Genomic DNA, 16991 nt, shown 5'->3' on the forward strand with positions numbered 1-16991 from the left:
CGACTCAAAGTCAGGTATTTGCGGGCTGGATTACAATCTTTCCATTTTAAGAACTCAGTTTTAGAGGAAAGCGTCATGATTTTTTCCATTTTCACACAAAAAACAAATCATTTAATGGAAAACTGATTATCCACACAAAATCCCCAGTGGTCACTGTTGCCTGTTGCTGCCATTCAACCCATTCTTCACCCCATCGGCTCCAGTAAAGGATAAATTATCCCTTCTCCATGCATGTGTCGCATTAGGACAGGATACCGCGCACCGATTTTTGTCATAGGCTCGTATTTGCTCCCAACCAGCCCCTGCCAACCTTACCATGAAGAGTTTAACTCCGGGGCGGTTGGCGCAGGAGGGCAGCACTCAGCACAGGCAGGCAGAGAGGAGCCAGACCTTACAGCCAGCAGCAGGAAAGCAGCCGCAGTCGCAGAGGAGGGTCATCTGCCGCCTAGGAAGAGAAAAAAAAAGCACCAAATTCTCCTTTTGAAGAATACGTTCATGCAGGAGTGTTTTGCCACTGCTGGAGATAATTAAATAAACCCATAACTTCCACATGCCTAAAGCCAGCAGCAGAAAGAAACTGCAACTTTAGAGACCTAGTAACTTTATGGGGAAATGCTAAATCAGTCTTCAAATCAAAACCGTTTCTGTGTTTTACTGTCACAAACGACTTCTGCAACAAGCTCTAAAACCAGACACTCTCCAGTTACGTAGCCAGATTGACGGATTGCCGTCAAATACTGGAAAAACATAATTAATAAAAAAATCATACCTTACTGGTCTGTTTAGAAAATAAATTGCTCAGAGCAAGGAATCGTTAAACAGATTTTCATTATAATGGGCAAGACTGTTCCTAAAATAATTATTCCTAAATATATAAATGTACTTTAATAAAACTGAAATTTTGGACTTTTTCTTTACGTTAGCTCACCACCACTGATTCTAAAATCATTCACTGGAATCCCCCCACTAGGAAAGATTATGATTCACAGTGGACACAAAATATGAAGAACTAAACTTTGCTGCAGTGACATCTCGTTCAGTACATCTATATTTAATTGGATCTAAATATCTACTTTAGCATGTGTCCCATAATAACATTGTAATAATACACTTGTTCTTTTGTTTGGTCCCTAAAATTATAGTATTTACATATTCCAGTTCACAACAGGTATTTAACCCCAACCTCCCAGCTTTAAATATCAGGGAGATGATTGCACTTTCTATTATCTAATTATTTCAAGTTCTTATACAGGGGAGGAAAAACACCAGTCCTCACGCAGCTATACATTCTTTACAGACAGTAACTTTTCTTGAGACAAATTATATTGCCACTATGTCTGAAACTCTATGACTTCATTGCAAATATCCCGCCTGAAGACTAAACGACCAGTGCGTGCTATCTCCTACCTTATAAACGGTCCTGCTCCCAGGACGACCCCCCCTCAACGGCACTTTGAAAAAGACAATCTTATTTTCGGAGAGAATCAGTTTTATTTGTGTAACAGCTGCTCCTGTGGCCAATGAGAGCCTGCACGGTGCGGGGAGAAGGGGGGATTGGCAAAGTCCCCTGAAAGGAGCAAGGTGACATTGAAATCCAAGGAAATTCAAACGCTTTCCCCGGGCTGGGACACTGCTCTTCACGTGGGACTTTTTTGGCTCTTCCCCCAACACCAGTTTTCGGGGCTTTAGGGACACTCCTCTCTCAACTCACAGCATCATGTTTTGGTACCATCAGACTCAGCATGAATTTGTCCATTTGCTTCAGCAGGGTCCACGTTTCTCTCTCAGTATTTAGTGTGCAGAGTTCGGCATCGCACTCCCCTCCTTGCAGTGGGAGCTTTAGAAGGGGTAAAAGAGAAATTACAGAAATAGCTGTATGGGATCATGAGTGCATGGGTGCATGTGCCTGCATGGAAATGCACCAAAAGGGGAATTCAGCCTCAAATCCAGGCTGTCCCAGGTAAATGCAGAGATGGAGCAAGCAAACGCTTTCTTCTCCCTCCACCTGCGGTGCAGAGCAGGGTACCTGCAGGCGGCCGTGCTGCACAGCGGGGCAGCAGAACAAAATCCCGATGGGAAAAGGGACAAATCCACCCCAGGAGGGTTGCTACAACGTTGTTCTTATTGGAACTGATAACCCCTCTGGATTTCATAGGCTAATTGGTTTTCCTTGCTCTTTCCCAGCAATCACAGCACTCGTTTCCTTCCCCAGTGACCTTAAAATGGGCCAGCATTTATTCTTAGATTTCCCAACCCGGTTCAGAGTGCAGTATGAAACGCAGGAACGTAAGGCTGCCTTTCATTGCCTTGTCTTGGTGAAATATGAGCAAGGAAACCGTCTCATTCAATCAGTCTGAATTTACTACATACCAGTACACTCAAAGCTCAGCTGCCGGACAAGAAAAGCTGCTTGTTTCAGACGGGCTGGAGAAAATAATCAATTCTCCTTTAATGTAAGTGGAGAGAATTGTAATCCTCCATGATTTATTTGTGACCATCCTTTCCTGCACAATAGTCTACAGCTTTCAGCAATAAAAAGTTGATTAAGGAAAGTCTATTACTAAGCATACCAGGCTAGACTGATTCACCAGCTTTGCAGGCTATTACAAAGAAATCAATTAGGGGTTTTGCAGTGAGATGCTCTAACCCCATGTAGGACTTGGGCTTATCACAGCTCCTGCAATAGAACCTGCACCAGCACTCGCTGACGCTCACTCGTACTGCTGAAAACAGAGCCGGATCCTGAATTCAAACAGTTCTTTTTTAAAAATTAATAACCCTTTTCACTACTGTGATTGGACTCAATGTTTTAAACTGAAGTTAAAAATACTTGTGTCTTCAGCAGTTATATTTCTGACAAGATCATGGGCACATAAATTGAAGATAAAAGGCAATCAAATCAATTATAATAAAATCCTTATTTTGGTCTTAACTCAGGACTTTTCATTAGCAACAGAAGTTATTCAACAGGGGAAGATTAACCATTTTTAACCAAGATTACCTCATTTTACAGTGTTGCCTCCATATTCACCAAAGCTACTCTTTCACAGACTTCAATTTAATGCTATATTTGCTGCACACTAAAGCTAAAGCAAGAAACACAGCTTTAATCCTGGGTTAGTGTATTTTCCTGAATAGCATGAATAGTAGCAGTCTGGAATAGTATTATTAGATTATGTGACAACTGCAGGTTTTTAAATTATACAGTGCTTATTGAGTTACTGAAGCAGTTTGGAAAACTCATGGGGTGAGAGTGTAAATTAAGACTTAGCACTAGATTAATCACTCTGTTTATTCAGGGGATCTGGATCTACATTTTACTGATATAAATGATGCATGCGGGCCATTAAAATTTCTTCAAAGTACATTTCAAACACACTCCTAGCCTTGCATATTTGCAGATAATCGTTTTTGACTGAGATTTGCAAAGCTAAGTAAAAAAAAAAGCTGTGTCCATGCTACTGATTTCTACCGGCATGTCCACCAGCCATGGGTAGGAAGGGCTGTGATCTTCTCATAACTGCCAGGTCACTAAAAGCCCCTCCTGGGGCTTGGCAAAAGCAAACACATGAAAGCCAGTGCATCCTGGAGGAAGCTTTAACCAGCATAAAGCAATTCCCCAAGGAAGCAGCATCCTTGTAACCACTAATCCTTGCAACCCTAATGCCGGCCCCCCATCATTATCAGAGATGGGGAGGAAAGGAAGGACTTCACCAGAGACCCTCACCTCTCCCCTCCTCTGCAGCCTGAGGCTCCTCCTGGGACACAGCGGGGTCCTCAACCTGGATGTGGCCACAGCAACCTTGTCCTTGCGGGATCCTCTCCCTGGCTGCCATTCTGAAACACAGAGGGACAGGGCAAACTGTGTAAATATATTTTGTATTAAATTAATGGAGTGTTTCTTAAATGAGATCAGCAAAGAAGATTCAAAAAGCACCTCCCAGAGGGTTCCACTTCCAATTGTTTGCAAATGAAAATAGAAAATTGAGACCTGCAGAAACAAGGTAGACTGATAAACTAAAAAAATCTGGTTTGGAAATACAATAAAGGAGGAAACAGTGAAAACCGAAGCAGCATAGAATATAAGCCAGGTTTGTAATACAGGTAATTTAAAATCTTAAAGATCAAGTATCAAGAAGGCAAACTGGAAAAGAGAATATTCACATAGAATAGGAAGTGCATAAAAATGGAATTAAATTATATTTGAGCTAAGTAAAAAGTGTTAAAAGGAAATTAACATTTCTGTGTGAAAAAACAATTAACACTTTCACAAGATTTCCCACAATTCAGCAGGCCTCCTGGAAGAGGCCCTCCTCCCCCCCAGTAACTTTATTTTCTGAAACATTGAAATGTGTTCTGGTTTCCTTTATTCATTATCACAAAACAACTGAGCTAAACAGAAAACAGATTGAAATAAAAATTTCTGCTATGTTATTAATTAGGGGAGGGAATATTTCCATATGAGACAGCACAATAGACAAATTTATCAAGTCAAGATACAAGTTTTTTCCTCCTCGCTTATGCACTCAGTATGCTGTAGCCTCCTAAATGTCACTTACAGGCAGCACTTTTAAAAGGTCAGCAGGAATTCACCCTTCCTGGGTGGAAAAAAAGCAGAAGGCTGCTTCTTTTTTTTCCTGAAGACCCACTGGAAAAGCTACAATTTCATTTTCTCCCCCATTTTCCTTCTGTTCTTTCTCTTCTTTTCAACCTGGAAATCCAGCCAGCCCCTGTTTTCCAGGCTGGCCTCTTTTTCCCAGGGACATCAGGGTGCCCTTTGGGCCCCAGCACTCCTTGAACACCAGGTGACCCCGTGTGTCCCCTCCAGCCCTTCCCACCCACTTCTCCTCTGTCCTCCTTGGACCCCTTTTCTCCCTGGTTTCCTCTCAGTCCTACGTCACCTCTGGGACCCAGTTGCCCTTTGTAGCCTGCAGTCCCTGGAGTCTTCTAGGACCAGTTTGTCCCCTCCAAGAAGGAAGTCCTGCTTCACCTCTGAGCCCCTGATCTTTCTTTTCTCCTTGTGGTCCTCGCTGTCCAGGTCCTCCAGGGGGTCCTTGTATTCCTGTCTTCCCAATGTATCCTGGTTTATCCACAAAAGGGAAAAAATGGTTAAATTACCTTTACTAAGAGCAACATGTCAGAATAGACAGAATGCAGCTCTGGAGGAGAGCCTTCACTGGTCATCAAATTACATTTTCACCTAAATAACGTCAATTTTTTCTATGCAATATATGACTATATGAACTAAGCTGTAAGTGGTGTAAAAACACCTTAACAAAGCAAGCAATATATTAAAAGATCAAAATCTTTTTCCATCTGGGGATGCTTCTCTTGAGATGCCATGGAGAACAGCCCACGCTGGGGACACTGCAGCCATCCTGGAAGTCAGGGGGTCACGTGTGGTCTGTCCATGTGCACAGCACTTGGGATGCTAGTTCACATTTTTTTGCAAAAGAAAGAATTATGAACTAAATGCTTGAGAGAAAGAAAACCTAAAAATGAAAAAAAAAAAAAATTTATTTGGATTTTGCCTTTACAGTTGTTCTGTTTTCAGCTTAAAATTTGAGGGGGCTTTCATTCGTGATGAGAACTTTAAATACTGTGTGGTATAAAAATTAAACAAATCATTGATGTAGAAAAAAGAGCTACTGCTCATGCAGGATTTTAAAATGCTTGACTTCAAAAAAATACTGCCATAGGGATTTTCATTGGATGCAAAGGAATAAAATAATCCCCCTGTAAAATCACTATAATTGCATTTAGTGTTATTAAGATTCAGATATCAAGGGGAAAATAAGATCAGAAAAAAACCTGCATCAGTCTATGCCAGTATATCCCGTAAACCCTACGCCATATGTTGTTTTAAATTTCCCAAGTCTGCAGGATGGCAGTGCAGTTACACCTAAACAGAGATTTATTGCACTTTAAAGTATAATGGCTAGAAGAATCCAAAAGCTACCAATTCACATAAATAAGCATTTAGGGAGTTATTTAAGGACTATAAGAACTTCATGATACCTATTACATTCTATCGAGTCAATCACTCTAAGAGTCCCTAAATGCCTATTTAAAATACCAGTAACATGTACTTATTTATGTGAGAGACTGGAATTACAGCACACGAGTTGCTGTAGCTCTTCGGGCTGAACTCCTACACTGGTGCCGATTTTTGAAGCCCTTTTAGGAGTGTAAAATGGCCCGGCAAACCAATGCACTCCCCCACGCATCGTACTGCTGCAGCGGGGAGCAGAGCGTGGCCCCGCTCCAAGCCCCGCTCCGGGGCACGGATCTCCTTTGTCAGGACCTACAGATGCTCTGGTCTTGACTAAGAAACACATCCATTGTGCTCGTCCGGAAACTCTAGACGGCCAAAGGTAAAAAGTGATAAAATTACCTGGCTCCCCTTTTTCACCCTGGTCTTCCTTTGTGTGTCGGGCTCGGGGATGTCACAGAAACCCTGCTTCTCTGGTGTACTGCTGTTTTCCTTCAGTGTGTTTAAGAAACAAAATAGTCCTCAATAGCCGTGCCTTTGCTCATAGTAAGTGGTGGGATTGTTTCCCTCCTTGTCTCCAGTACCACCTTTCAGGGCAGATGATATTTGCTGGGGGAGTGGGTCTGAAATGCCAGGCTGGTTGGTGATAGCGGCTTGTCCCTTCGGGGCTAGGGTTGTCAGCCTCTCCGCCAGCTGCATGCTGCGGCGAGGCTTTGCTGAGCATGTCAAAGCAGCCCCGGAGCCCCCGAGCCCCTCTGGGACCACTTCAGTGGCACGTGTCCCCAGCCTGGGTCAGCGGGGACAGCGGGTGCCCATGGCAGGTCCCCTGTTCCTGCTCCCTGTCCCCCGCTGCTCCTGGTATCAAGGGGAACTGGCTGAATGCACCACGAGCAAGAGCTTTCCCAGCAAAATGATTACTTACAAAAGAAGTAGAGAAGCGATACGCAGTCATAATGCAGTGCAAGTACCTCACCTGAAGATTATCTACCAATGCAGAAACTTCTTTCCCATCCACAAATATGGAGATTGTTGTATTCACAGGATTAGATGTTAAAATAAAGACGAAAAACTGCATATATTGTACAGTCCTTAAAGAAGCACAGAAAGATCTCCACTGTCACTATTTGCAGGACACATAGAGCAACAGTTGCTTTATTGCAGCTTCCTGGAAATTATATTTTCTGATTGAAATCTCCTTTTTCATGTTTAATATATGAAACCCATGAGACAGACCCAGTACTTACTTGAGGAAATGTGCTGCCTTTGTGTTCCTTCATAAGCAAATTCTGCAGCTTAAAGTGGCCACTCGACACTTCATGATGTATATCCCAGTATTTAATTATTCTGAGATCAAAATAATCCCAAAGGAAGTACATTATGCCTATAGCATATTACAGACCAGCAGTTTTATGTATCCAAATTTATAATTGATCATGTTTAAATAGCTACCTAACTGATTCAAAATATTTATTTCTCTCAGGCTAAATATTTGTCTGTGAATAATCATAGAACCATAGAATCATAGAATGGTTTGGGTTGGAAGGGACCTTAAAGATCATCTAGTTCCAACCCCTAGAACTAGACCAGGTTGCTCCAAGCCCCATCCAACCTGGCCTTGAACACTGCCAGGGAGGGGGCATCCACAACTTCTCTGGGCAACCTGTGCCAGTGCCTCACCACCCTCACAGTGAAGAACTTCTTTCTCATTTCTAATCTAAATCTGCCCTCTTTCAGTTTAAAGCCACTACCCCTTGTCCCATCACGACATGCCCTTGTAAAAAGTCCCTCTCCGGCTTTCTTGTAGGCCGCCTTTAGGTACTGGAAGGCTGCTGTAAGGTCTCGCTGGAGCCTTCTCTTCTCCAGGCTGAACAACCCCAACTCTCTCAGCCTGTCTTCATAGGAGAGGTGCTCCAGCCCTCTGATCATCTCCGTGGCCCTCCTCTGGACTCACTCCAACAGGTCCATGTCTGTCTTGTGCTGAGAACCCCAGAGCTGGACGCAGTACTCCAGGTGGGGTCTCAGGAGAGCGGAGCAGAGGGGCAGAATCCCCTCCCTCGACCTGCCGGTCACGCTTCTTTGATGCGGCCCGGGTACGGTTGGCTTTCTGGGCTGCAAACGCACATTGCCGTGTCATGTTGAGTTTCTCGTCAACCAACACCCCCAAGTCCTTCTCTCAGGGCTGCTCTCAATCCACTCATTGCCCAGCCTGTATTTGTGCTTGGGATTGCCCCGACCCATGTGCAGGACCTTGCACTTGGCCTTGTTGAACTTCATGAGGTTCACATAGGCCCACCTCTCAAGCCTGTCAAGGTGTCTCTGGATGGCATCCCTTCTCTCCAGCATGTTGACCACACCACACAGCTTGGTGTCATCAGCAAACTTGCTGAGGGTGCACTCAATCCCACTGTCCATGTCACCAACAAAGATGTTAAATAGCGCTGGTCCCAATATCGACCTCTGAGGAACGCCACTCGTCACTGGTCTCCGCTCGGGCATCAAGCTGTTGACCACAACTCTTTTGAGTGTAACCATCCAGCCAATTCCTTATCCACCGAGTGGTCCATCCGTCAAATCCACGTCTCTCCGATTTAGAGACAAGGATGTCGTGCGGGACAGTGTCAAATGCTTTGCACAAGCCCAAGTAGATGACATCAGCTGCTCTTCCCTTTTCCACCAACGCTGTAACCCCATCATAATCTGGTAGAAATCACAGTGACCTCTATAAACAGTCATGAGCAGTAATTTACTTTTAAAACTACTCACACTGTGGCCTATAAAATTGTATTTTGGGTAATACCACGGCAAGGAGATGAACTGTCAGAGTGATTTTATATGAACATCCAACTTTAACTGGATTTTCTGAACAATCTAAAGAGGCAAGGGCCCTTTCTGGCTTCTGGTGGGTGCAATTCAGAAACCAAAGTGCATTTATGGAGGCAAAGTAAGGAGGAGAGAGGATCAGCGAGTTGCCAACAGCACACCTGGAGAAAGATGCGCAGGAGTAGTCAACAGGCTGCTTGGACTGCCCTGAGCACAGGAGCTTCTACATCTAAGCACTGTAGTGTGTGTGTGTGGGGGGTTATATATATATATATATATATATATATATATATATATGCGCACATATGTATAAATGGGAAAATTTCTAGGAAATTTTCCTATTGCATATTGTTGAACTCAAAGAATAAAAAGTGCACCATAGAGTTTTATATTGTCTCTAATTTTTTGTACCCTTGGTTGTACTGCCTCATTTGCCTGTTGTCTCCCTCATCCCATATGTCTGCCTTCCCCAAAGTTTTTAGGGGTACATCCCATCATGCCAACACCTCCTCCTTCCAGCACACACCCCTATATCACCCTCACTCCAACACCAGGCTTGGCAGCTCTACCGATGCGGTGCAGGCGTTAGAATTTGGGGCTTTTTCAGGAAATAGGCAGTTTCTCACTTTTTCTTTGCAAAGACCCTACAGGCCCATAAAGGCCAAATACCTAAAGTTCAAAATCTGGTCAAAAATTGTGAATCACCATTGTTTAAAAATACATACTCTAATATTCAAAATTTTTAATTTTTTTTTTTTTTTTTTACAAATCAGGAAAGATTTGGCCGTACAGCTGCTGTTGTACTTGGATCAGGTGCAATTATTCTCATATATGTAAAGTTCCCATAAAGTTCCCATAAAATTCCACAGACAAATAAAATTGACTTGGCTGGCTGCCAAGTTTTACAAAGTTTTTTTACTATTAGAACAGGCAACATTTACCAAAGGTGTATGCCAGGATCACTAACACAGCGGCAGCCTATTAATCAGCAAAGGGCAGGTGGTGTTTTGTAAGAATCTTTATGCCAGCACTGTAGATTACGCCAAATATTATCAGTTTTCATCTAATTATTTCACAGAGCGTCTCTCTAGCTCCATACACCTGCCACTTCCCCTTCTGAAAGACAAGATTTAATTAAAATCAGGGGCTTATATCTACGCACCTTCTTTTTAAAAAGGGAGATGTAGTATCAAGAAGCAAGTCAGGCACCACTACTACGAACCCTCGTAGTTTTGCCATGAGACTTACGATATTTAGTACTCTTAAAGCTTAATCTCTTAAAACCCTGTGATTGCAGAAAATTGCAGATTTCATTTTAAAAAGTCAGTTCTGAGCCTTGTGTTAAAAAGGCTCAGACTCTAGGAGGTAAATGACAATAATCCCAAATGTAATTATATTTAAACTTTTCCAGTCTCATAATTTGAGAAGAAATGACTCACAGCTTGTAATATTTAAGGGACATCAACCTGATAACTACAACCATTTTTACACAAAGAGATAACCTGTGTTTCTGATTTCTGAGTCGGATTGTGGCCTTGCCAGTATTAAGATGTATACATATGAATAGCATCAACTAAAATACCAGGATACTGGACTCAGTGATAGACTCAGCGCTTTCCTAGTCCTCAGCTACGCTAGCGGGCTTTTAATTTTTGTAGGTTTTAAACAAAGTCTATGTTCAAGCTGCACCTGCCCAAGAGATGGCAATGTCTCACTGTCGGACACAGCCTGCCCAAGGCAAAGTGCTTTGCATTAGCAAAAGCTTTTGTCCTAAGCTTATTATTCCATACTAAACACTGCCATCATTATCTATTTTAATACTGTGAAATCCAGTCAGCCTGAAACTACCCAAGTTAATAAGCATCTTATGAGACAAAGGGCTTATAGATCTCCACAACAGCAAATTTTATTCAGCAGAGAATCTTGTCCTGCTCCTCTGTGGCACAATGTCAACACGCAGTGATGCAGACTCCTTTGCAGGTTATTTTACATCGGGAGGTGTTGCAACACCCCTTGGTAATAAGGAAATGGAAATACCTGCTTTCCTTTTACCCAAATTCTTTGCTCTGGCAAATACATGTTTTGTAATAAAGCAAGGTTACAGCACAGGTCACAGCGTTTTAGAGTCGCATGCTGCAACCTTAAAATCATGATAGGAAGCAAATTGCCTGTATGTGTGCTGGACTCAAAAATTGTTGGGAGTTTATAGCGTTTACAAAATTAAAAAGCAACGGAGAGAGAGCGAATTGTTTTTTCTGACATACAAACTAGATGCAAGGGACTTTGGATCAACACTAAAGTCAGAGTAAAGACTCCCACTGATTTCTTTGGAACAGACGCCTGATATCCATGCAAGGTGAAAATTAACTATCCTAGAAACACAACTCCCCATTTAACAACAGGCGAGAGGCAGTGTGAGAAGAACATGGTGGTTTGGGGCTCATTTCTCACCTCAGCACGCTCAGAGACGAGCTGCAGAGGCAGTGAGACGCACATCGGGTTTGCATCTCCCAAAAACCACCCGTGGTCTCTTGCGCGGTGGCTGCGGTTGCCAGAGTGGGGCTGGCAGAACATTTCTGGCTCTGCCACAGCTCTGTTACGGGGCTTTCATAAGTAGGAGTATCTCATGTTCTGCAGGGTTACACTCCAACCCACCAAAGCACCATCCATCTTTCTCCCGCACACATTTATCCTAATTTCCCCTGAAGATCTCCTGAGAGGAGCCACTGTGCAAACCTCTCCACCTCCTCTGCACCTCACCCAGCTGCAGCAGAGGCAGCAAAAGTATCTCCAAAAGAATAATACAGGGCAATGTACAAAAATAATAATAAATTATAATTATAAATCAATTATAAAATACATTGTATTTTTTAGATCTTCTGATTAGGGCAGGAGCAGAGTGACTTCCTTTCCATCTCTCATAGCAGGCCTTGAAAAGGGAGAAAGAGCAAAACGTGCCTCAGTGGGAAGGATTTCTACGGCAGTAGCTGCTGTTTGCAAGGAGGCGACAGAGCCCGGTTTGGGCTCCAAATGTAGTGACAAGCTTTGCCATATGCCAGACCTCGTGATGAAATGGAGCATATTTTTACAAACAGAGCTGAAAGACGAAGAAGGGGGTTTCCACGTTGGCAGGTGCAGCTGTGAAGAAACAGGGATGAGGGGGCAGAAGGTGGGATGGAGAAGGATAACACAAGAAGTCTCAGCAAAAGTGGAGAACTGTTGCTTCAGCCAGAGGCTCAGCACAACAGGGCAGTCCAAGTGCTCCCAACAGCCCTGCCAAGGATGGTTTTACAGCCCGCACCATCCAAAGATGAAGCACAAACATCCCAGCCCTAAGCCTTAATCACCCCCACGGACCCCGGACGTCATGCTCCGCATCCTGAGCATCCTGCTCCATCCAGGACAAGCACAACAGGATACAACAAACATTTTCCCGGGATAACTTACCAACAGCCTCTAGACCAAAATGGAATTTTTGAACACTGAGTATATGTGATTAACAGATAAAACACAAAAAATCAGGTATCTGTGACACCTACACTTTTCAAACTTGTTTCCATTGAGAGCAGTAATAAAGGCTGAATCTGGATGCTCAAAGTATATAGAAGAAAACAAAAAAAACCCCACCTATTAGTAGGAACTGCTCATTTTAAGAAAATTTCCCATGGCAAACTGGTATCAGAATAAGCAGGATTAATCACAAGGCTGGCTGTACTCATGCAGCATTGTGAAAGAGCATGAGGAGATGAAACAGATAGTGGATTGGATTGCATGTTTTTAAAATGAAGGCGAAAGCCTTCTCCAGCAAGTGGGTGCAACCCAGAGCAGCTGCAAAACTGGCTGGCACTGCCGTTCAATGGGCAATTCCTTCCAGACCACCACAAAACACAGCCGCCTTCTCTAGAGGGAAACTTTAAACTCCCAAAGCAACTTCATTTTTCTCTAAAACACTTAGGAAGCAGTTATAGGAGCAAACCACACATTCACTACCACAGCCGTAGGTTGCTGCCTACCTGCAGGATGAAGGTAGGTAATAGCGCAAGTCATCCAGCAGATGTGGGAAGAGGAATGGCTTCTGTCTTGAAGGGTATGACCATCCCTAGCTGAAGCTTACAGCAGCTTTGCCTATCAGAAATGAAGGTCTCGTAGATGAGCCACTCTGCTAAGAAGAAAGAAAGAATTCTGCAATAACTAGACCTACTTGTGAATATTCATCCAAAAACAATACTGGTTTGATTCGCATTCACTCCTCCTGTTTTGTCTTTATGATTATTCAAATGAATAAGCTTTGTAGCAAGTAGGTATGTCAATGAAACAATAAATTTTCCAGTAACATTTACAAAAAGAGGTATTTTTAATCCATTAGCACAAGTATTCACACCTGATACCTCAGTGGGGATGTGAGTACAGACATGTTCAGATCTTCTATAGGTCAATAACAAGATTACAATTATAACAAGAGATCACACACGTGTTTATACAGACCATTAAAATGGCTGTAGCAATTTAATATTGTCAAAGGGACACATCAAGAGCAGAGAGTGATGTGAAGATCTGACTCATGCAGGATTATAGATCCCGCCCAGCCCTTGTACTCAAAGTTGATTAATCCTTTACCTTCTAATTACTTGCTCTACCTCATCTCAGAATGCCACCCAGCCCTTCCTCTAGCTGGGGTACAGGCAGAGTTACCCCAACTGGAATTTATCCAGAACACCAGTTAATATTGATATTTATGAGGACAAGTGATAGGCTGCTTATAAATAACCACAAATCTGCTGTATGCTACATATAAGCAGTTCCCCATGTAACATAATTACTCACACAAGACCACGGATCTCACCTTGCATAAAATTCCAAAAGAAATTGCACCACAAGGCAGGATCAGACCCGACCACTGCTGCGACCACTGTCCCGCCAGCCAGCGTCTGCCTGGTGTCCTGCGCAGCCTTTCCTCCCTTACAGGCACCTTTGCACTAACACTAATTCCCAATATAGAAGCTATAGACCGAGGTGGTGTTCATCTAAAGCAAGTGGAGAGATAATCACCCACAAATGGTTTTCACACACACCCTACAGAGGTGATTGCTTTATCCAATCCACCCTATAATTAGACAAAAGGTTGTTCTCTAATTTGCCAGGTTGACTTTAAAGGCAGTTTTGTCAGGAGATGGGTCTGTGACTTTCAACAGGACCACAAGAGAAGAGTAACACCAAGTGAGGACAATAATCAAAGGTATAGCCAGAGCATTACCTCTGCCCAGCATCCCAGCCTAGGGATGTTTTACAGGAATATTCTGCAAACTCAGACAAACCAAGCCTTATACTTACTCTGGAAGTTTTCTTTCCATTACTCAAGACAGCCTGACTAGCTAGACAAGATCTGAAAAAATACATCCAGATATCTCACTATTGCAAAAAGAAAAGAGTTCGGGCCTGTTGTTTTCTTAGGTTTGCAGGAACATCCTTAGGTCTGCTCAGGTAACCAGGCCTGCAGAGGACCCTGCAGTTATTTTCCTCCTGCACTTACAGTTAAAATATACTTATCCAAAATAAGACTACAAGAAAGAAAGTGAAATTTCAGACCTTGCCTGTGAGACAGAAGAAGATCTACCATATGCAGAAGACAGGTGCAGACTACTTAGTGGAGTTAATAAAAGCACCATCATGCCACTTTGACATGACTTAGTAAATATTTGGCATTCAAAGCTTGCACACAAATACCCAATGCACACACTGACTAGGACACAAACGCAGACATCTAACAAATGAAGGTCTTTATTTTTAGAACATTCATCCCTTTCTGCCCTCAAAGAGTCGCCTTAATCCCTAACGAGCAGCCTCACAGCCCGGTGGTTTACCTTCCAGGATGGATGAAGCCTGCATGTGTGAGTGAAATAACCAGCAGAAGACAAGGGGCAGGGGCACCACAGAAACCTCTGCGCCCGCTGGCAGGAGCCAGCCCCCAGGCAGCAGCAGTGCAGCGGTAACGAGCAGTGATGGGGTCAGGCTGCAGAACGGTGCTCCCTGGCAAGAAAGCAACAGCTACAGAAGTCACCCTAGCTCCTGCCCGAATTCAACATCCATGTGTTGAATCCAAGTCATGCGGGCAAAGGCAAACCGCAAGAGCCAACAGAAGGAAATGGGATGGAAACGCACCCGGACAGTGAAGCCTGTCCTGGTGTGCAATCCAGCCACCCGCTGACCCGAGCTGGAAAGAAAACGTGTCTGTTGGCAAGTATTTCCGCACCAGGGTGTGACAGAGCCTAAAGACTCATGAAATATTTAGACTATAGGTTTGACTTTATAAACGTTATGTTAGCCTTTACGGCAGGTAAGCGATTTTCCTCGTGTCTCAAGGGGGTAATCTTCTGGATGTTTCCTGCAGGAGTGAAAGCCGGTGCTCAAATCCCCAGTAATAATTAACACAAATCCCCAGCCGTGAAACAAGGAGGGGAGCAGATCTTCCAGAGCATCAACCCCCGGGGAGACAAGGAAACAAACTCCCTTATTTTTATATACTTTATACAAGTAACAACTTTGGTATGACTTTTACCATGAAAAGCACAACACTCTTAGAGAAGCCTGAGGTTCAAGCGGCTTTGGAGCGAGGGGATGGCAACCCCAAGGAAAGTGATGGCTAGGCCTAGTTTATTCGTGTTACTCATCTTTTATTGTATAGGCCTGTTTTTAAGGCATTGGGAGGGTTTTCAGCTCCTTTGCTCAGGGCAGAAGGGCCTCCACGGCCCTAGGGCCATCCTGCAGCAGGGGCTGTGCTGGTAAATGCGAGGGATAAGGGTGGGGGGGATGCACGTCTCAGCCCGGCTGAGCAAACCCACCCACCTCCCAACACGGCTCCGCAGCCATCACACTGCAGAGGGGGGCAAACTCATGGGAGAGGGAGCACTCAAACCCGGCGCATCAGCACCTGCCTCCTGGCTCACCGCACGCTGCTGGCAAGGGGTTTAGATGATTTTTAAAATATATTTATTTGACTACATGAAGTCTCTCCCTTTCAAACCCTGGCTGGTCCAGCTGGCCTACTAGAAAAGTTAACTTTTCGTTTCCATTTTTTGCTCACTTTCTTTTTGTTCCGGTTTCATTGCTTTGCTTTTCACTTCTGCCAAGGCGCAAGCCAGCAGGCTTCTCCTGGGTCAGCGAGCGGAGGAGACCGACAGGAGCAGGCAGCTCAGGGAGAGACAGCGGGTGAAGGGAAAGAACCTTCCCTCGCTCAGCAGCAACGCACGATAAATCAAACCACAGCCTCCTTTAGATGAAATCCTGTCCTACTTCTCATGCAAGAGTTATTAATCCTGAATTCAATCAGGAGGCAGTTCTGACCATCCTCCTTGATGAGGTTCCTCCCTCTGGAAACACCAGCCCTTGAAACACCAGCAAGGGCTTGGCGGGGCCCCTGCAGCCCTGTCTTGTCTTAAGGCAAAAAACACCTGATTATCAGCAAATCTGTAATTCATTGTAAGGCAAATCCTTCTCCATTTGATAAGACAGTGCGTGTCAAAAGACCAGTGTGAAGCATTCATATACACACTGAACCTTCCTCTTATATAAATTGGCAAGTGCACCTAGTGTAACCATCAGCAGGACCGAGTGAAGCCAGAGAGTAACAGATCATCGGGGTGATAATGAGACTGTGGGAAAGTTATTTGTAAACCCCTCTTTGAAAAATACTCTAACAACAGCTAAAGCTGTTGTGGAGCAAGTGCTCTGATAACCGAGAATGCTTTTGCAAGTATTTTTACAGGATTGGTGTAAGTGATACCCACCCGCTGCTATATCACTGGCAAAAACTTGCCATTTCAAGCACTGTCCACTCGGGCACTGGGTATTTTACCAAGCTAAGCTGCATGCACAGACACAATGCAGGCTCCCGTAGTACTCCAGGACCGATGGGAGCTCTGCTTCGAGCTAGAAAGGGGCACAACTATTCATAAGTTTAAAACAAAGCCTCTGCATAAGTATTTTTAAGATCAAAGAATGAGCAAGCATCAGTTCTGCAGTCAACATCCATAAAAATAGCAGCAGAAGAAAGAGGCACTGTTCTCGCTGTATGAGCTGGGAACGAAAGCATCACATCCTGATTGCGCCTTTGTCGCCTGTGCAGCTTTGTTTGTGTAAGTGCCTTTTAAAGATACTAATTGAGGAAAGAGCATTTTTAAAG

The sequence above is a fragment of the Gymnogyps californianus genome, chromosome 10, assembly GCF_018139145.2.
Source record: "Gymnogyps californianus isolate 813 chromosome 10, ASM1813914v2, whole genome shotgun sequence".
In the NCBI taxonomy this organism is placed as follows: domain Eukaryota; kingdom Metazoa; phylum Chordata; class Aves; order Accipitriformes; family Cathartidae; genus Gymnogyps; species Gymnogyps californianus.